The sequence below is a fragment of the Schistocerca cancellata genome, chromosome 6, assembly GCF_023864275.1.
Source record: "Schistocerca cancellata isolate TAMUIC-IGC-003103 chromosome 6, iqSchCanc2.1, whole genome shotgun sequence".
Lineage (NCBI taxonomy): Eukaryota > Metazoa > Arthropoda > Insecta > Orthoptera > Acrididae > Schistocerca > Schistocerca cancellata.
The window spans coordinates 680,640,711-680,662,666 of record NC_064631.1 but is presented as its reverse complement, the minus strand read 5'-3'; the positions used below and the strand labels follow the sequence as shown (position 1 = coordinate 680,662,666).

Genomic DNA, 21,956 nt, shown 5'->3' with positions numbered 1-21,956 from the left:
GACGAGGCTCCCCAATGACAGGGTTATCGCTCGTCCGTATGGTTTGTGTCCACGAGACGGGCATTAGGCTGTATTCTGTTATTGATTTATTTTCGTTTAGCAGAGAAATACACTCCTGGAAATGGAAAAAAGAACACATTGACACCGGTGTGTCAGACCCACCATACTTGCTCCGGACACTGCGAGAGGGCTGTACAAGCAATGATCACACGCACGGCACAGCGGACACACCAGGAACCGCGGTGTTGGCCGTCGAATGGCGCTAGCTGCGCAGCATTTGTGCACCGCCGCCGTCAGTGTCAGCCAGTTTGCCGTGGCATACGGAGCTCCATCGCAGTCTTTAACACTGGTAGCATGCCGCGACAGCGTGGACGTGAACCGTATGTGCAGTTGACGGACTTTGAGCGTGGGCGTATAGTGGGCATGCGGGAGGCCAGGTCGACGTACCGTGCCCGTCGACCTGGGACCGGACCGCAGCGACGCACGGATGCACGCCAAGACCGTAGGATCCTACGCAGTGCCGTAGGGGACCGCACCGCCACTTCCCAGCAAATTAGGGACACTGTTGCTCCTGGGGTATCGGCGAGGACCATTCGCAACCGTCTCCATGAAGCTGGGCTACGGTCCCGCACACCGTTAGGCCGTCTTCCGCTCACGCCCCAACATCGTGCAGCCCGCCTCCAGTGGTGTCGCGACAGGCGTGAATGGAGGGACGAATGGAGACGTGTCGTCTTCAGCGATGAGAGTCGCTTCTGCCTTGGTGCCAATGATGGTCGTATGCGTGTTTGGCGCCGTGCAGGTGAGCACCACAATCAGGACTGCATACGACCGAGGCACACAGGGCCAACACCCGGCATCATGGCGTGGGGAGCGATCTCCTACACTGGCCGTACACCACTGGTGATCGTCGAGGGGACACTGAATAGTGCACGGTACATCCAAACCGTCATCGAACCCATCGTTCTACCATTCCTAGACCGGCAAGGGAACTTGCTGTTCCAACAGGACAATGCACGTCCGCATGTATCCCGTGCCACCCAACGTGCTCTAGAAGGTGTAAGTCAACTACCCTGGCCAGCAAGATCTCCGGATCTGTCCCCCATTGAGCATGTTTGGGACTGGATGAAGCGTCGTCTCACGCGGTCTGCACGTCCAGCACGAACGCTGGTCCAACTGAGGCGCCAGGTGGAAATGGCATGGCGAGCCGTTCCACAGGACTACATCCAGCATCTCTACGATCGTCTCCATGGGAGAATAGCAGCCTGCATTGCTGCGAAAGGTGGATATACACTGTACTAGTGCCGACATTGTGCATGCTCTGTTGCCTGTGTCTATGTGCCTGTGGTTCTGTCAGTGTGATCATGTGATGTATCTGACCCTAGGAATGTGTCAATAAAGTTTCCCCTTCCTGGGACAATGAATTCACGGTGTTCTTATTTCAATTTCCAGGAGTGTATATTCTAAATACGTTAAGTATGTGCTGGTATACGACACGCCAGATTTCGCCGACGGGTTGGCTTGAGGCTTAACCGTTGACCGCCTAAGAGGTGGGAGTCAGTGGTCCAAGCAGCCTTCTGCGCCCAAAAAGTACTGAAGTCTGCCAGACAGGTATCATCCGCCACGCGGCTTAAAGTGGCTTGGGGAGTATCAATGTAGAGGCAGATGTAGATCTAGAAAACGGAGTCAACGTCTCAGCCCTGCATTTATATTGTACAGGTACTGCTCACTGTAAAAAATAATTTCTAAATTCACGACGTAGAGGGGGGGGGGGGTGGACAAAAAAATGGGAACACCAGAAGAAACGCATGCTTGAACATAAATGGAGGCGTTAGTCAAGCCTTCACACTGTACTGTTGACCACGAACGGCACATGTGCAATGTACTTGATACTTGCAAGTGTCAGTCGTGTTGTGAACAGCGCTCTGTACAGTTGGAGAACATAATGTCCGAGAATGAGATTCTCACTCTGCAGCGGAGTGTGCGCTGATATGAAACTTCCTGCCAGATTAAAACTGTGTGTCGGACCGAGACTCGAACTCGGGACCTTTGCCTTTCATGGGCAAGTGCTCTACCAACTGAGCTACCCAAGCACGACTCTCGACCCGTTCTCACAACTTTAATTCCGCCAGTACCTCGGCCCCTACCTTCCAAATTCATCAGAAGCTCTCCTGCGAATCCTTGCAGAACTAGCACTCCTCGAAGAATGGATACTGCGGAGACATGGCTTTGCCACAGCGTGGGGGATGTTTCCAAACTGAGATGAGGGAGAGCTTCTGCGATGTTTGAACGGTAGGAGATGAGGTTCTGGCGGAATAAAAGCTGTGAGGACGGGTCGTGCTTGGATAGCTCAGATGGTAAAGCACTTGCCCGTGAAAGGCAAAGGTCCCGAGTTCGAGTCTCGGCCCGGCACACAGTTTTAACCTGCCAGGAAGTTTCATTATGTCAGAGCTACATGAATTAGAACGTGGACAAATTGTTGGTGCTTGTATGATTGGTGCTTCCGTAGCCAAGGCAGCCGAAGTGTTTCCGGTTACAAGAGGCATCGTATCGAAGATTTATACCGCATACGGGAAAAGCGGAAAAACATCGTCCGCACTTACCAGTCTTGCAAATGCCCGTAACAGGAGAATATCGTGGCGAAGCCATAAAACCTGGACTACGGAGACCAGAGGAATGTCATTTTCTCGGATGAGTTCTTTTTTCATACTGTCTCCAGCTTCTGGCCGAGTTCACGTCCCTAGAGTGAAATGAGACGGGGGTTAGGCGATGATTTGCTCAGCCGTATCGTAGTATTCCATGGACCGCATGGCTACTCTGCGAGTTCTCATTACTGTCAAGGATTAGGTGACCGTCTTGGCTTTCTTGAGGTCCATCTCATTGTAGAATTGCCGCTCCCCAGTGGTATTCCAGAACAACGTGGTCCTTTCCACACAGCCCGCATCGTCCAGGACTACTTTTGTGAAAGCAGGGATGAACCGTCAAATCACCCCAGACCACCAAAATCACCTGATATCAGCATTGTTGAGACGTCGTGCTCTAGGTCTTCTTTGGACAGAATGGATCACGATCACTAACCACCTCCATCTTCGCCATACGGGACCAGTATTTATCCGTTACGAGACGACTGGAAACTGCCAACGAGGTTCCCACACCGTATTAGATAATGTAGTGCTACAACGATGAAAATTAATATTACGACGGTGTCAAACCTTATTTAATGATTTAAAGAAGTATTCATTATATTAAAAATGTAATTATAATTTTATTATTTTCATTTTTGTGCTCATTGTATCAAAGACTTTCTGGTGCACGGAATAAATTAGCATTGTTTGTACTACGAAACTATATATGATTGTTAAGGGTTAAGCATGTAATAATTCGATGTAAGACATTTTGTTGAGTCTGAATTTTGTTCTCGTACTGGTCGGTAGAGAAGGAAAAGTTCCTTGATCGATGTGAAGGTATAAAGGCTGTAAAAAGGAGAGAGAGAGAAGGTAAATACAATTTATTCAAAAGAAATATCTCGAAGGTGTAACGCCTTGTGATCTCCTGTAACTAAAAAATTGCAAGATCTAATCTGAGCCTGTCCTGAATAACAGCGAAGAACTTTTATGTTATCATATATTTTCTTCGTTTGATCACGGTTGTGATTCGCATGTTTCTTTTTGTTACGCGACGTGTTATGAATATTTTCATTATACGCGCAAAAGTGCACACAGCTTTAATCGAACCTGCGTGTTTCAGAAACGATAACTTTTAATCAGTACACTTACGCGAATACCGTCTAAATCGCAACCGTGATCGCAAAAGTGTTTCCTGGACCAGATAATTCTTATAAAATGTGTATTCTCCAAAGCGAGCAGCATTGCGCTATCGCTGACTCGCAACAATCAAAAGAGTAAAAAAACGGCGTTTAAATAAAATTACCATCTTTTAATAATTATTATTATCCCATTAAATAAATAAATAGCAATTCAGTGGCTATCCAATCAATAAACAGAGGGGGCAATTCAGTAGCTACCTATTGACAGAACTAGCTTACATGTGTGTGATAATGTGTGTTTTTTCTATTTGTTTCATGCTGTAATGAGCGGAAATCTACGACGACCCTACGCACGATATTTTTGCTGTACCATTCCATCCCAACGGCAGCAGAACGAAGGACTACAATAAGGTAGTGTATTGTTCTTTTACTTTCTCCATATTTTGGTCCACCTACGGTATAGGCAAAGAGGATGTATCTGCCACAAAGTCATCTGGTGAGAAATCATAGCCTCGAACACTGGTTGTGTCTATTTATTTTTAGTGTTCCTTGCCTCAAACGTTAAAAATGGAACAGTTATAGGATCGTTTTGTTGTTCTTCATCTTTCCGACTGTTATAAAACTGTTCTTCTCAAGAACGTGTAAACATATCAAATCGAAATTTATGTCACATATTAAGGTTTACGGTCCCCTGGCTCTAAAAATTTTAGCTTATAAGTCAATGCAGTCAGAAGATACGACCTTTAATGTCACAAATTTTAACACTAGCGAAGTAACTCATCAAAACCTACCGGGTACATCTCGTTGGCCTAGAATCATGAAATTTGGCGAGAAGCAAGGCTGCACAGTACAAGCAAAGGAAAATATCCGAGAATTGTCAATTTGTTTCACATACAACTTGAAACACCGTATCTACATGCCGTAATCGCTCCTGGATACCCGATGATGGATAAATTCCGAAAAATTAGGAAACGTGTCATATGAGCAATAATGTCATTGCTTGCCTTTCACTACTGCCACCCGGTCAGCCTGAATGGAGAACTACCGACTGTTTTAAAAATGGTCGCCTCTCTTCTGCATGGCATTATGTCACTTTTGTGTTATTGAAATTAAAAAATTCCCGAAAATATTGAAATACCTGAGGCCGATATCTTGTCAATATCTTGTCAATATTAATTTCTCGATTCCCGGAATGGATGAACTGTCTGTATTCATAATTAGCTCTAGTCTTACAGGCACATGGCCATTTTTTTTTAAGCTGACAGATTAGTGCCTTCAGGAATTCTTTTACATCCTATTAAGGTTTTATATATACCGCACTTTATACATAGCAGTTATTGTACTTTAAAATGACAACTTCAATGTGACACATGGCAATAAAACAGGCGTAATAGAATTCAAAGTGATCTGAAACAAGATCTGACTGCATCTAGCGATAATGTGAAAGTAATATATCTACCCTACTTTGACAGATAGTCCACGTTTCTGCCAATGGTGGGTGCTGCTGTCGCGGCAAGGCTAGTGGCAAAAAATTTTTAAAAAATCTAAGATTGTGGCATTATCTATCATGTAACAAACGAGCTTATCCATGACATCACAAAGAAAGATGGCAATAATCCACTCCTCTCTCCGCCAGTAACGATGTAGTCTCTTAGCTGCTATTGCCCGCATCTCGTGGTCATGCGGTAGCGTTCTCGCTTCCCACGCCCGGGTTCCCGGGTTCGATTCCCGGCGGGGTCAGGGATTTTCTCTGCCTCGTGATGGCTGGGTGTTGTGTGCTGTCCTTAGGTTAGTTAGGTTTAAGTAGCTCTAAGTTCTAGGGGACTGATGACCATAGATGTTAAGTCCCATAGTGCTCAGAGCCATTTCAACCATTTTCTTAGCTGCTATTAAAAAGAATCAGCTGATTCCAGTGCAGCTCCACAGTAGCCATCTTGGCCGTGTTCTAATGTATCCAAACGATCTGGAAATTTTGCAAAAAAATGTTCAAATGTGTGTGAAATCTTGTGGGACCTAACTGCTAAGGTCATCAGTCCCTAAGCTTACACACTACTTAACCTAAATTATCCTAAGGACAAACGCACACACCCATGCCCGAGGGAGGACTCGTACCTCCGCCGGTACCAGCCGCACAGTCCATGACTGCAGCGCCCTAGACCGCTCGCCTAATGCCGCGCGGCAAAGTTTTGCATCATGCCCGAAAATATTTATCCAAAAAGTTACAGAAAGCGTGTAAATTTTAGAATTTCCTCATCTAAAATACAGCAACAACAATGACCCGAAACACACCCAGCCACCCCCCTCCACCCCCCCCACCCCCCCACACACACACACGCAGCTGACAGATCCATCTAAGGTTATGTTTATATTGGCGGTTCATACAACGGGCAGACGACATATTACGTTTTAACAAGTTGTTAGAAGACAGTCCAAGTCCCAGTTACCCAAGCAGGACGTGCGTCCAGCAGAGGCAGCGTTCAGTCACTTCTCTCAAGAGTCGAACACTGCGTATTTATCTGTCTAGTGTTTCTTTACATTTAGAGCTTGCGTGTTTTCTTCTGCAGTAGTTTCCCTGCGAGAAATGAGGAGTACATGTCCATACACCCGTTTTCAGCAGCGTAATTTTTTTCTGCTTTAAGAGCTTGGCGATCTTGCGATCTTAAGAGTGTAGTGCGAACCGTGCAGTTCAGATCGTAGTGTGGTCATTTTTCTCTTTTGTATTTTGTACACGTTCTATGCTCAGTAGCGCCATAGTTGGGTGGTTTTCTCTCCTGTGAGTCTGTTCATCTTTCTCAGTTAGACTGCTTTGTTTATGTTTTAGAGATTTTACGCAGCTTTTCACACAGTACGATATGGATCGCGGCACTGCTTCTTGTGTGCACGCACGAGGGGAAATGGCCGCTCTCTGTAAACAGCTGGAAGCTGCGTTGGCAAGAAGGACAAGCTTCAAGCTGTTGCTCAAAGCAGCAGCAACTTTATTTTTCTTCCCCCCGAAGTCGTCTCCTGCGCCAGTTACTTCATTTGGAAGTAGCAGTTGCACCCTACGTTGCCGGATGTATTCCAATGTCTGTCTTCCTGTATAGTTTTTATCCTCTACATTTCTCTTTAGTACCACTAAGATTACTCTGTTAACGTCTTTACCTATGCACTTTAATACTGTCCCTTCATCTTGTCAGTGTTTCCCATTTGTTCCTTTCTTCCCCAATTCTCCAGAGAACCCCCATATTCCTTATCAGACCACCTGCCATTCAACATTCGTCTGTACCATCACATCTCAAACCCTTCGATTCTCCTCTGTTTCAGTTTTCCCATTGCCCATGTTTTACGCTGGCTTCTTACGCCTTAACAAAAGGTACGATGTGCTACTCAGTGTTGATAATACTTCCGAGAGAGCATAGGACCCCTCTCCTCTTGCGCCACTGGTCCATTTTCTTGCCCTGTGTAATGCTACTAAGCATAAACGAAACAAGAAAGAGTCGTAGTCTTTCCTTTTCTTTTGACGGTAAACTCTATTATCTTTTAACAGGTTCCTGTAAATCTCGAGAGGTAGAAAGATCAGCCAACCAGCTCCAAACAAAGGTGTATTAGACCTTGACCTACACTATGTGATCAAAAGTATCCGGACATCTGGCTGAAAATGACTTACAAGTTAGTTGCGCCCTGCATCGCTAACGATGGTATTCAGTATGGTGTTGGCCCACCCATAGCCTTGACGACAGCTTCCACTCTCGCAGAGCCAGCCACTGTGGCCGAGAGGTTCTAGGCGTTTCAGTCTGGAACCGCGCTGCTGCTACCGTCGCAGGTTTGAATCCTGCATCGGGCATGGATGTGTGTGTTGTTCTTAGGTTAGTCAGATTTAAGTGGTTCTAAGTCTATGGGACTGATGACCTCACATGTTAAGTCCCATAGTGCTTAGAGCCATTTTTGAACAACTCTCTCATGCATAATTTCAATCAAGTGCTGGTAGGTTTCTTGAGGAATGGCAGCCCATTCTTCATGGAATGCTGTACTGAGGAGAGGTATCAATGTCGGTCGGTGAGGCCTGGCACGAAGTCGACGTTCCAAAACATCCCAAACATGTCCTATAGGATTCAGGTCAGGACACTGTGTAGGCCAGTCCATTACAGGGATGTTATTGTTGTGTAACCACTCCACCACAGGTCGCGCGTTATGAGCAGGTGCGCGATACTGTTGAAAGATGCAATCGCCATCCCCGAATTTCTCTTCAACAGTGGGAAGCAAGAGGGTGATTGAAACATCAATGCAGGCCTGTGCTGTGATAGTGTCACGCATAAAGCAACTGTGCAAGTCCCCTCCGTGAAAAACACGACCACCCCATAACACGACTGCCTCCGAATTTTACTGTTGGCACTACACACGCTGGCACATGACGTTCACCGGGCATTCGCCATACCCACACCCTGCCATCGAATCGCCACATTGTGTAGCATGATTCGTCACTCGACACAACGTTTTTCCAGTGTTCGATCGTCCAATGTTTACGCTCCTTACACCAAGCGAGGCGTCGTTTGGCATTTACTGGCGTGATGTGTGGCTTATGAGCAGACTCTCGACCATGAAATCCAAGTTTTCTCACACCCGCCTGTCATAGTACTTCCAGTGGATCGCGATGCAGTTTGGAATTCCTGTGTGATGGTCTGCATAGATGTCTGCCCATTACACATTACGACCCTCTTCAACTGGCGGCGGTCTCTGTCAGTCAACAGACGAGGTCGGCCTGTATGGCTTTGTGCTGTAAGTGTCCCTTCACGTTTACACTTCACTATCACTTCGGAAATAGTGGACCTAGGGATGTTTAGGAGTATGGAAATCTCGCGTACAGACGTGTGACACAAGTGACACCAAATCACCTGACCATTTTCGAAGTCCGTGAGTTCCGCGCAGCGTCCCATACTGCTCTAAAAAATGGCTCAAATGGCTCTGAGCACTATGGGACTTAACTTCTGAGGTCATCAGTCCCCTAGAACGTAGAACTACTTAAACCTAACTAACCTAAGGACATCACACACACCCATGCCCGAGGCAGGATTCGAACCTACAGTCGGTTCCAGACTGTAGCGCCTAGAATCGCTCGGCCACCCCAGCCGGCCATACTGCTCTTGCACGATCTCTAATGATTACTGAAGTCGATGATACGGACTTCATGGCGGTATGTGACAGAACAATGCACCTAATATGAAAAACGTATGTTTTTGGGGGTATCAGGATACCTTTTATCACATAGTGTAGGTTTCGATACTTGTAAAAATATCTTCCTCGGAAGTCGTGGGCTTTGTTACATTACTATAAATTCTACAGAGTAATGATAATCGTGAAACACAGAATCTATGAAGTAGCAAATGAAAGTTGACGATTAGTCTACATTCTTTGAAACTGGCTTTTTCTGTCTGTGATGAGATGTTGAGAGCAATGGTTATACCGACCACATGTTACAGTACTCTGTAATAAAAATGCTTATGTGGAAAATATAACTGCCAATGTTGTTAACAGCAAAAGTGTTTTTACATATTTCTCTGTGAAACTATGAAGGAAGAATTATTGGTGTGCAAAAGGTGCAGTACGGCGAAATGCAGAATCACATGCAATCGCTGAATGCAGACTACGTGGAAACAATAAGAGATGTTTTGGGCAGACCACAATTAACTCACAGGAACTGAAATACTGCGAACTGCAGAGTTAAAAACCTGTCTTCAATATTTTCAATCGCATCTGCACCGATACTTATCCAGAAAGGACAATGCACATAAACATGGGGTGTACAGAAGATCATTCTAAAGCTCCTACCTAATGCTTGTTTCAGTTTCTGTGAACGACCCCTTAAAACAAAATAATCGCATAATATTCTTTTCTTTTTTTTCATGGGAAGCTCGGAGAACTGGGGAGGGTGGGTATGCTAGGGACTGAAAGGAATTTTCTCTGACTAGAGCGAAATATTTTGCTGTGCTGTTCAGGCATGATCGATAAGTACGAGAACTGTATAGATTAAGACCGTAGAGGAGATAGTGTCTCACTCTTTTGTGTACATAGTTCCATGTAGTCAGCACGTACACAACTTTCCCACTAGAGTGCGCCCCACTAAGTACAACAGCCCAGGCGCAGCGCTCGTCCGTCTCCGCACTACGAGATGGCGCTGCCATAGAGACGGACCAAATTCTGCTTCCGCCGATCCGTGTATTAATATGGAACGCAGCCAATGAGATTGCTGCTAACGTAGAACCTTTTCTCCTCGCAGATCACACTCGCGCAGTGATACATGAATGCGCGAGGTATTAAAACGAGTGTACAGACCTCCGATTAGTCAGTCTGCATTTGTCTGCACCAGTCTGTACCAGTCTATAGTCAAGTTTGAGTCAGCGCCTGAGAAGGTTACCATATTCCTGTACATAGCCATCAAGATAAATGTATAGACACTTTTGTCAAGTATCAGAGATATATGTGAGAATAAGATTAACGTACCAATACCAAAGGAACTTCAGACTGTCTATTGCAAATAGCATCCAGAACCAAGTTAAGTAATTTTTATGCCTGTTATTATTTTAATAAATGTGTGTGAAAATTAATCAAGTTCTGTTTAAAGTTGGTCACCGTCAATCGCCCGCATCTCGGGGTCGTGCGGTAGCGTTCTCGCTTCCCACGCCTGAGTTCCCAGGTTCGATTCCCAGCGGGGTCAGAGATTTTCTCTGCCTTGTGATGGCTGGGTGTTGTGTGCTGTCCTTAGGTTAGTTAGGTTTAAGTAGTTCTAAGTTCTAGGGGACTTATGACCACAGCAGTTGAGTCCCATAGTGCTCAGAGCCATTTGAGCCATTTCACCGTCAATCTGCTACTCTAAGCGTGCAAGTGGCATTTCTATCGTCTGATCTAACTGCAGAAGATAAACACGCCACGATAAGACCACGAGACATATTGCTGACACTCGCCTACTTCGTTAGAGCGACAAGCCAAATAATCTGATGGTGTGTGTACTGAAGGTCTTATGGTACGCACACCACGCACTCCATCGCAGAATGTAATCAACTCTGAATAAAGAAACTAATTTGCAGATATTTGCCTAACTTCAGTGTGAAGCTGTGATGAAGAACACGGTCGAAGTGAGCTACAGTCGGGCGCGTTCTCTGCCACAGAGGAGAATTGCTGCCGGTCATCCAGCCCCGTGGGCGCATCAGCTTACTTGGAGCTCCGAGTTTCAAACGCGGCCTTCTGCTGGTAACAACGGGTACTGCGAGCACGCCAGCGCACAGTACAGCACAGTACAGTGGAGTAGCGCGGAGCCAAGTACAGCGCCAAATGCGCGATTCAGCGCGAGCGACCGCAACCATTGTGCCGGCTCTGTAAACTAATTTCCAGCTGCCACTCCACTCGTTATTCGCGATTTGTCATGCGCTGCCGTCGCTTCGTTCAATGCGCGTATGTGAGTTTGTGGGTGGGGCAGCCGGAGGGGAGGATAGGGGAGAGGGTGGTGAGTGCTTTTGCTGTTTTGTGGACGTTCGCCGCTGTGTCGGCTCTCTCCGGGGACGGCCATCCACTCTAACACAGCTCTCGTGTTGGCAATGGTCGTGCCGGCTGCAGTTGTGCCACAATTGACTCTGACGGAGAGTTCACAGTGTGTAGGCGTGCGTAGCTTTCATTCCATTTGTTCCGCGGGGTGGCATTACTACGGAACGCACAGTGAATACGTCATAACTGTTGACAGACCGCAGGAACGAGAACGAATCGGGCTGCGATACAATGTTTGCTGCGGGCAACCTGTGTTAAGCGCAGAGCAAAGAAAAATATACAGATGGCCTCACTTTTTTGACGGGTTAATCAGCTGTGGCTGTTCTCTCTATAGACGGATACTGACGATTATGACCACTTGCTTAATAGTGTTTCGGTTCACCTTTGGCGTGCATTGTAGCAGCGAGTCTGTGTGACACGGATCTGACAGTTCCTCGGTAGTTTTCACAAGTTACACGACTACAGACGTCTACGTATAGGTAACAGACGCAATTCGCGTGAATAACGGACCGGTGGATTGTGGGGGCAGAGTTGGCTACCGAAGTGAGTACCATCTGGTTCACATCTAGCGAATTTGGTGGCCAAGACGTCAACCTGAGTTCACTTTAACGCTCCTCGAATAACTGTAGCAGGATTCTGACTTCGTGCCACGAACACTTACCGTGCTGGAAGTCACCAGGGCTGAAAGGTCGCAAGTGTTCCGCAATAATGTTCACAAATTCCACGTCTGTCATGGTGCCTTCGATTACTACTACACATCCCATACTACGTATAATACCGCACCTAACGCCCATCGCGTCTGTGGTGCCATCCATGTTTCGAGCAACTGTTCACCTCAGTGACGGATTACCTTCAGTCGACAATCGGCCTAGAGTAACAATAAACGGAATTCATCCCGCAATGAGCCCGCAGCTCGTTGTCTAGTGGCTTGCGTTGTTGCCTCTGGATCAGTGGATCCCGGGTTCGATTCCCGGGCGGGTTTGCGATTTTCGCTGCTAGGGAAGTGGATGTTTGTGTTGTGCTCATCAAATCCTCATTATCATCATCATTCGTGACAGTGGCTAGATTGGATTGTGTAAAAAAAATGGTTCAAATGGCTCTGAGCACTATGGGACCTAACTTCTCAGGTCATCAGTCCCCTAGAACTTAGAACTACTTAAACCTAACTAACCTACGGACATCACACACACATCCACGTCCGAGGCAGGATTCGAACCTGCGACCTGCGACATCCGACTTCCGACCTGCGACCTGCGACCGTAGCGCCCAGAACCACTCCGCCACCTCGGCCGGCGATTGTATAAAACTAGGACTGTTGAAACATCCCCTTATGAAAATTTTATACAAGACTGTGCTTAAACTGACACACAATATTTTTAGCGCAACGCAATCTGACTTTCAAAAATCCCTACAAAAGAATGGCCCTGATTAACATTGACCTATACGTTTCACAAATCACTTACCTCACAAAAATCTTCCTTACTCGAACTATTGCAATACAGCGAGCGCCACTACTGCCAGCTAAATAAAAGATTCAAACTACGGAAGGCACTAACTACTGATAGGCATAGTAAGCAAATGAAAGATTTTGGTAGAGAACAAACAATGTATTTACCTTAATAGTGTTGAAAAATCATAATATACATAGCAGATCATAATATCCTGTATTACAAATTTCAAAACTCCGCCATTTCTCTCCCCACATCCACCACTGCTGACGGCTCACCTCCAACTGCGCAACGCTACGCGCTGCTCACATCCAGCTGCCCAACACTACAATGGCAGACAACAATGCAAACTAGCCACAGACTGCACACAGCATAGCCAGTGATTTTCATATAGAGAGCGCTACGTGGCGGCGGCGTTACCAATATAAGATCCCAAACAGCCTACTTACACTGTGTAGAAACTGGGACTTTGTACGGGTTGTGATGGCCGCGCAGTTGAGCGCCCACATACCAAACATCATCTTATACCTCAACGATCCCCCGTCCACCGCAGTCTTTACTGACGATGTCGTTGGGTCAACACGAGAACACATATCGGTCGTCTGCTGCGGATCCCTATGACCAGCAATGTGCGTTGAACGGTCAGCGCCAAAAAGCTCGAGCTTACACCGGCACTGTACTCTGTCGCCAGATCTGCTAAAGGTCGCCACCTAATCTGCTTCACTGGGCGGATAAGCCTCTGGCCTGCAAGTTGTGCCATCAGGCATGTAGGTCCAACAGTTCGTCTCCTACTCGCGCTTCGTAGTTCAATCACTTTCCGCTGATGTTCACGGCAGTAACACCCACACAGCAGACAACCTTCACCGCTTCCGAGATGCCCTTTATCAGAGGCTTGGCCTTAAGACTCTTCCCTTTATCAGACCCCCTTCTGTCAGCCCTTTTTTCCAGTCTGCAGCCCGCATCGACACTAAAATGGTTCCCCACTTTTCTCTTCTCCGTGTATATACTTTGCTCACCGCGTCACCTGTCAGCAGCTGACATTTAATCTCGCACTGCACCGTTGTGTAATGCTTTATCTCATAACCGTATTACTAATTGCTTAAAAGCACTCGTACGTTTTCTTCTCTTTTCATATTGTTCATGGGACATTCAGGAGGTGAGCAAGTTTGTATATGGAAGTACTACCAGATAATCACGGGTGCATTCAATGTTCATAATTTTTCTCGTTCTCGATGGTTGACAATGTCAGTCCAGTGTGCGACGACTACAAGTAAAATATTCGCTACAGCTGCTGCATGCCTCGTGTGGAATAGCTGTATGTATATACGTCTCAACTGAATTTGCACTTCCATAACCATGCAATTGGCCAGGGATGCACTTATGTCAGGGGCTCACACAATGGGCTGCAATGCATAATCCATAAAGGTCAACGAACACCGCTTTCAGCACGAAAGTAGGTTTCTTTTAAATGGCTCATATCTTTTTTGTACAGAAGTCGAAACTAGAGGTACAATTTAGTGATGAGACGTAGTTCTAGTGACCCAAGTACTATTATTAGTGGCATGTAGCTGACAGACAATGTTTATGCATAATATCCAGCACGGAAAACGTACTCGCAAATAACCGGCAACGTCATGTCAGACGAACCTGTGTCATCTCAACAGTTGTTCAAATTGCCCGCCGCTTCCATCAATACAATTATGGAGACGCTCAACAAGTGAGCGTTGCCGAGATTTTTGTGTTTTCGCAGATATTGCCACACCAGCACCAGTACCTTTACTATATCCTCTGGTGTCATTACGGTTTCGTGGTACACACAGTCTCTCACTGTGCCCCAGAAAAAAATCTAACGACATCACTTCGAGGGACGTGAATCGGTTCAAAAGGCTCTGAGCACTACGGGACTTAACATCTGAGGTCATCAGTCCCCTAGAACTTAGAACTACTTAAACCTAACTAACCTAAGGACATCACACACATCCATGCCCGAGGCAGGATTCGAACCGGCGACCGTAGCAGTCACGCGGTTCCAGACTGAAGCGCCTAGATCCGCTCGGTCACCGCGGCTGGCGGACTTGAATGGGTAGTTCAAAGAACATCCCCATCGTATCCGCCTATTTGGAAAAACTGCATCCACAGCTTCCCTGGAAACACGTGCATTGTCTGCGGGCCTTTTATCATGCTGGAACCGCAGTGTTAGCGCGTTTTCAATCTCACGTCCTCCGTGAGAAGCAGAGTGTCTCCCAGAAATGATGCATATCGCCGTCCGGTTAACGTCCCCTGATAAAAATATGGATCTACAATACGAGTACCAATGATGCGCCACTGTCTTTGATAAGCAACCGCGTGGAGCCAGTGCGCGTTTCGCACGGACCAGTAGTCCATGTTCCTCAGACTGACATGACCGTGATTTCTGAAGAAAGCTTCGTCCGTAAACAACGTATCACGTAGGAAGTCAGGATGACCTTGTTGCCTCTGATGTGCAAAACGACAGAATTCAATTCGCAACTCAGATCCATTCCCGTACAGTTCTTCGTGGAGTGTGATACAGGGTGTTTCAAAAATGACCGGTATATTTGAAACAGCAATAAAAACTAAACGAGCAGCGATAGAAATACACCGTTTGTTGCAATATGCTTGGGACAACAGTACATTTTCAGGCAGACAAACTTTCGAAATTACAGTAGTTACAATTTTCAACAACAGATGGCGCTGCGGTCTGGGAAACTCTATAGTACGATATTTTCCAGATATCCACAATGCGTAGCAATAATATGGCGTAGTCTCTGAATGAAATTACCCGAAACCTTTGACAACGTGTCTGGCGGAATGGCTTCACATGCAGATGAGATGTACTGCTTCAGCTGTTCAATTGTTTCTGGATTCTGGCGGTACACCTGGTCTTTCAAGTGTCCCCACAGATAGAAGTCACAGGGGTTCATGTCTGGCGAATAGGGAGGCCAATCCACGCCGCCTCCTGTATGTTTCGGATAGCCCAAAGCAATCACACGATCATCGAAATATTCATTCAGGAAATTAAAGACGTCGGCCGTGCGATGTGGCCGGGCACCATCTTGCATAAACCACGAGGTGTTCGCAGTGTCGTCTAAGGCAGTTTGTACCGCCACAGATTCACGAAGAATGTCCAGATAGCGTGATGCAGTAATCGTTTCGGATCTGAAAAATGGGCCAATGATTCCTTTGGAAGAAATGGCGGCCCAGACCAGTACTTTTTGAGGATGCAGGGACGATGGGACTGCAACATGGGGCTTTTCGGTTCCCCATATGCGCCAGTTCTGTTTATTGACGAAGCCGTCCAGGTAAAAATAAGCTTCGTCAGTAAACCAAATGCTGCCCACATGCATATCGCCGTCATCAATCCTGTGCAGTATATCGTTAGCGAATGTCTCTCGTGCAGCAATGGTAGCGGCGCTGAGGGGTTGCCGCGTTTGAATTTTGTACGGATAGAGGTGTAAACTCTGGCGCATGAGACGATACGTGGACGTTGGCGTCATGTGGACCGCAGCTGCAACACGGCGAACGGAAACCCGAGGCCGCTGCTGGATCACCTGCTGCACTAGCTGCGCGTTGCCCTCTGTGGTTGCCGTACACGGTCGCCCTACCTTTCCAGCACGTTCATCCGTCACGTTCCCAGTCCGTTGATATTTTTCAAACAGATCCTTTATTGTATCGCTTTTCGGTCCTTTGGTTACATTAAACCTCCGTTGAAATCTTCGTCTTGTTGCAACGACACTGTGTTCTAGGCGGTGGAATTCCAACACCAGAAAAAGCCTCTGTTCTAAGGAATAAACCATGTTGTCCACAGCACACTTGCACGTTGTGAACAGCACACGCTTACAGCAGAAAGACGACGTACAGAATGGCGCACCCACAGACTGCGTTGTCTTCTATATCTTTCACATCACTTGCAGCGCCATCGGTTGTTGAAAATTGTAACTACTGTAATTTCGAAAGTTTGTCCGCCTGAAAATGTACTGTTGTCCCAAGCATATTGCAACAAACGGTGTATTTCTATCGCTGCTCGTTTAGTTTTTATTGCCGTTTCAAATATACCGGTCATTTTTGAAACACCCTGTATGATACGGATGAAAAGTGTGCTTATGCAGAATTCTCCATACACTACTACGGCTTATTTCAGAACCGCGCGCAGTCTGACCTGAACACACCTCATAACTGTGCGCTACAGGAACCAGAACAGCAACTTCGTTGTCAACGTTAGTTGCTGTGTTTCTACGTTCCTTTCTAAGTGCCCAGCTGCCTGTTTCCATAAGACTTGTGCAGAGGTTGGATATGGTACGTCTTAAAGGACGCCGTCGATCCACGTATCGTTCAGCATACACTGCTAGAGCTGCAGTTGCCTTTCTGTGACATTCGTCGTAAATTAACACCATATCAAGTTTTCATTTATTACTGAAGGCCGGCATAGCGACGAGACGACCGCAAATGTCATAGGTCACCCCGAAACAGGGAAAGCACTGTCCGAAACTTAAGTTAGAAGCGTCACAGTGAGTTTTCCTGTTGATACAGAGGGGGTACAGCAGGTCCGAGTAGGAGACACTAGCGGACTGAACAGTGTAGGCACAACTTGCGTACTGATAGTGAGACAAAGTCTGCCATCGTTAATTGTATCTCTACTTTATATTTATGTAGAAAGGCGTACATGTGCCATTAACAAAAAAAAGGAAACCACCTAACTTCGTGTTGAAATGGTATTCGTGGACCTTCATAAATTACGCATATCTGCCCATTGTGTAAGCCCCTGACATTCGTGAATCCTTGGCCAATTGCATTTTTCACATTTCCGTTTCTTTTTGGAAACATATGAGGTGTCAGAGTTAGGTGGTACACCCTGTAAGTCGAATCACCTGGTACCTAACAACACAATGCAGTTGTTAAAGAAATCGGTCTTGCACTCTTGTGCAGAATTCAAATCTTAGGTCAAACATACTCCGTGAGTTCTTTAACAAGATCTTGGTTGAAACTTCCTGGAAGATTAAAACAGTGTGCCGGACCGAGACACACAGTTTTAATCTGCCAGGAAGTTTCATATCGGCACACACTCCGCTGCAGAGTGAAAATCTAATTCTAGAGACATCCCCCCAGGCTGTGGCTACGCCATGTCTCCGCAATATCCTTTCTTCCAGGAGTGTTAGTTCTGCAAGGTTCCCAGGAGAGCCTCTGTGAAGTTTGGAAAGTAGGAGACGAGGTACTGGAGGAAGTAAAGCTGTGAGGACGGGGTGTGAGTCGTGCTCAGATGGTGCCGGGACAGTAGCTCAACGTGTTCTTTCATAGGCGAATCTGCTCTCTGTAATTGAAAAAACTGAGTTAATGGATCAACGACGAGCAGAAACGAGTGTCTTCCGACATCCGCCCCGAGCAGATGCAACGAATGAAAATGAACAAAATGAGAAAAAAAAGGATTGTAGAGCACTTGCCCGCGAAAGGCAAAGGTCCCGAGGTGGAGTCTCGGTCCGGCACACAGTTTCAATCTCCCAGGAAGAATCAAAATTGGTTCAAATGGCTCTGAGCACTATGGGACTTAACATCTGTGGTCATCAGTCCCCTAGAACTTAGAACTACTTAAACCTAACTAACCTAAGGACATCACACACATCCATGCCCGAGGCAGGATTCGAACCTGCGACCGTAGCAGTCTCGCGGTTCCGGACTGAGCGCCTAGAACCGCAAGAGCACCGCGGCCGGCAGGAAGAATCATATCAGCGCACACTCCGCTGCAGTGTGGTAATCTCATTCAAGATTTTGGTTGATTTTTGCCCCTTTCATTACACACATGATCTTGTTTTCAAAGTGACGTTATATTTTACCTACAGAAATATAAACTAGAGGTACAGTTACTGATGGGAGACTTGGTTTAACTGTTCTAAACCTCATAAACACTGAAATATCAGACTTTAAAAGATGGTAACGATGCCGTGGTTCCTGCCGTACAACAAGCTGCAGGACAAGGGTTGTCTGCACTATACTGCAGATTGTTCGAAACAGACCGCTATCAGTTCGCACGTTCTGTCTACACTGTTCAGTCTGCTACTCTCTCCTATTCGAGCCTGCTGTACCGCTGTCTGCGTCAAACAGGAAAATACACTGTGACGCATTTAACTTCAGTTCTTTTAACAAAAATGTTCAAATGTGTGTGAAATCTTATGGGACGTAACTGCTAATGTCATCAGTCCCTAAGCTTACACACTACTTAACCTAAATATCCTAAGGAGAAACACACACACCCATGCCCGAGGGAGGACTCCACCGGGACCAGCCGCACAGTCCATGACTGCAGCGCCTTAGGCCGCTCGGCTAATCCCGCGCGGCGTTCTTTTAACGAGCGCTATAAATCTTGAAGAGGAGATTAGAATCACACAATGGAAATGATGATCCCATAGTTTTCCCAACATCTTCATGTTTGAATACTGTAAAGAAATACGCGCCGGGATTTATTAAAAATTAATTACTTTTGAATACATTGTGGGAGTGAACAGTGATCAATGTGTAACAAACATTTACTATCAAAAACAGTCTTGATAACAATTTGTTTATTACGGTGACCGGTTTCTACCACTATTGTGGTCATCTTCAGACCAATGAGTAAGAACCTCCTTCTGCTAGAGAATTAATTAAAAATTAATTTAAAGTATTGAACCTGCTAGATAAATGCTGTGCTTCCCATCAGGTCTCTAACCTGGGACTTCTGTCTCTAACGTGTAAGCAGTCCAAAACGATTCACAACCCTGCATCACAGCTTCGCTCCCGCTAGCGCCTCTTTTCATGGCTCCCAAATACTTTGTGGGAGCAGCACTCCCAGAAGAAAGGATATTGCGGAGCAATGGCCTAGCCACAGCCTGGCGGATTATTTCCACGATGAATGTTCACACTACAGAGGGATGTGCGCTGAGACTGGCTAGCAGATTAAAATTCTGTACCGCACCAGGACTCAAACCTCGCAACTTTGCCTTTGGTGGGCGACTGCTATACCAACTGAGATATTCAAACACCACTCACGGCGAGCCTCACAACTTTACTTCCTTACTTACCTCTTCTCCCGACTTCTGCGGGAGAACTTCTGCGAAGCAAGCTCATCCCACCCTAGTGACAGACGTCGCAGGGTAGACATCGTGCATTACGATATGCTGCACTGTTGAAATTCCGAGGTAGTATTTTCCTAGTATAACAATCAATATATTGGTTCTTCATACATTTATCTCGTGAGGAGACGACGGAGATGTTATCAGAGATTTTCGTGCTCGCACTCTGGGTTACAAATCGTTCTTTCCACAGACATTTCACGACTGCAACAATAAAAGGGGGAAGTGACAATCATACATAATATACCATCTGCCATATATTACAAGGTGTATTGCAAATTCTACAATACTGGCCATTAAAATTGTTACACAATAAGAAATGCAGATGATAAACGGGTATTCATTGGACAAATACACTCCTGGAAATGGAAAAAAGAACACATTGACACCGGTGTGTCAGACCCACCATACTTGCTCCGGACACTGCGAGAGGGCTGTACAAGCAATGATCACACGCACGGCACAGCGGACACACCAGGAACCGCGGTGTTGGCCGTCGAATGGCGCTAGCTGCGCAGCATTTGTGCACCGCCGCCGTCAGTGTCAGCCAGTTTGCCGTGGCGTACGGAGCTCCATCGCAGTCTTTAACACTGGTAGCATGCCGCGACAGCGTGGACGTGAACCGTATGTGCAGTTGACGGACTTTGAGCGAGGGCGTATAGTGGGCATGCGGGAGGCCGGGTGGACGTACCGCCGAATTGCTCAACACGTGGGGCGTGAGGTTTCCACAGTACATCGATGTTGTCGCCAGTGGTCGGCGGAAGGTGCACGTGCCCGTCGACCTGGGACCGGACCGCAGCGACGCACGGATGCACGCCAAGACCGTAGGATCCTACGCAGTGCCGTAGGGGACCGCACCGCCACTTCCCAGCAAATTAGGGACACTGTTGCTCCTGGGGTATGGGCGAGGACCATTCGCAACCGTCTCCATGAAGCTGGGCTACGGTCCCGCACACCGTTAGGCCGTCTTCCGCTCACGCCCCAACATCGTGCAGTCCGCCTCCAGTGGTGTCGCGACAGGCGTGAATGGAGGGACGAATGGAGACGTGTCGTCTTCAGCGATGAGAGTCGCTTCTGCCTTGGTGCCAATGATGGTCGTATGCGTGTTTGGCGCCGTGCAGGTGAGCGCCACAATCAGGACTGCATACGACCGAGGCACACAGGGCCAACACGCGGCATCATGGTGTGGGGAGCGATCTCCTACACTGGCCGTACACTACTGGTGATCGTCGAGGGGACACTGAATAGTGCACGGTACATCCAAACCGTCATCGAACCCATCGTTCTACCATTCCTAGACCGGCAAGGGAACTTGCTGTTCCAACAGGACAATGCACGTCCGCATGTATCCCGTGCCACCCAACGTGCTCTAGAAGGTTTAAGTCAACTACCCTGGCCAGCAAGATCTCCGGATCTGTCCCCCATTGAGCATGTTTGGGACTGGATGAAGCATCGTCTCACGCGGTCTGCACGTTAAGCACGAACGCTGGTCCAACTGAGGCGCCAGGTGGAAATGGCATGGCAAGCCGTTCCACAGGACTACATTCAGCATCTCTACGATCGTCTCCATGGGAGAATAGCAGCCTGCATTGCTGCGAAAGGCGGATATACACTGTACTAGTGCCGACATTGTGCATGCTCTGTTGCCTGTGTCTATGTGCCTGTGGTTCTGTCAGTGTGATCATGTGATGTATCTGACCCCAGGAATGTGTCAATAAAGTTTCCCCTTCCTGGGACAATGAATTCACGGTGTTCTTATTTCAATTTCCAGGAGTGTATATTATACTAGAACTAACATGTGATTACATTTTCACGCCATTTGGGTGCATAGATCCTGAGAAATCAGTACCCAGAACAACCAGCTCGGGCCTTAATACCGCGGTGGTCTAGCGCTTCTGGCGCTGCAGTCCGGATCCGCGGGACTGCTACGGTCGCAGGTTCGAATCCTGCCTCTGGCATGTGTGTGTGTGGTGTCCTTAGGTTAGTTAGGTTTAAGTAGTTCTAAGTTCTAGGGGATTGATGACCTAAGATGTTGTGTCCCATAGTGCTCAGAGCCATTTGAACCTTTTCGGGCCGTAATAACGGCCTTCATACGCCTGGGCATTGAGTCAA

At 47.0% G+C, this 21,956-nt stretch overlaps 1 non-coding gene across 1 annotated transcript; it reads right to left on the bottom strand.

Annotated features, from left to right (window-relative positions):
- Positions 1–2,015: 2,015 nt before the first annotated feature.
- On the bottom strand, positions 2,016–2,090 carry Trnas-uga (transfer RNA serine (anticodon UGA)). The gene has a single exon. It is a non-coding gene; the product is annotated as a tRNA-Ser (tRNA).
- Positions 2,091–21,956: the final 19,866 nt, after the last annotated feature.